The sequence below is a fragment of the Siniperca chuatsi genome, linkage group LG14 (genome assembly GCF_020085105.1).
Source record: "Siniperca chuatsi isolate FFG_IHB_CAS linkage group LG14, ASM2008510v1, whole genome shotgun sequence".
Taxonomy (NCBI): Eukaryota; Metazoa; Chordata; class Actinopteri; order Centrarchiformes; family Sinipercidae; genus Siniperca; species Siniperca chuatsi.
The window spans coordinates 4,861,739-4,861,992 of NC_058055.1; positions in this window are offsets into that span (position 1 = coordinate 4,861,739).

Genomic DNA, 254 nt, shown 5'->3' on the forward strand with positions numbered 1-254 from the left:
TCTTTCCTTCTCATCCTCTTGTACTCGTGTAGGCTGTTGATCCCTCTCTGGTACATGCCAATAGCTGCTTGTTGCAGAGAGGATGGGGGTTGGTCCTGTCCTCAAAGCAGAGACTCCCTCAGTCCCATATAAATACACTCACAGATGTCTTGCTTCAAGCCGTGTCTGCCTCTCTTTCTCTCACTCCTGCTGGAATCAGACAGTTACTAGCATTTATACTAACAGCAACAAAGAGGAAGCCGAGGGTATTCATT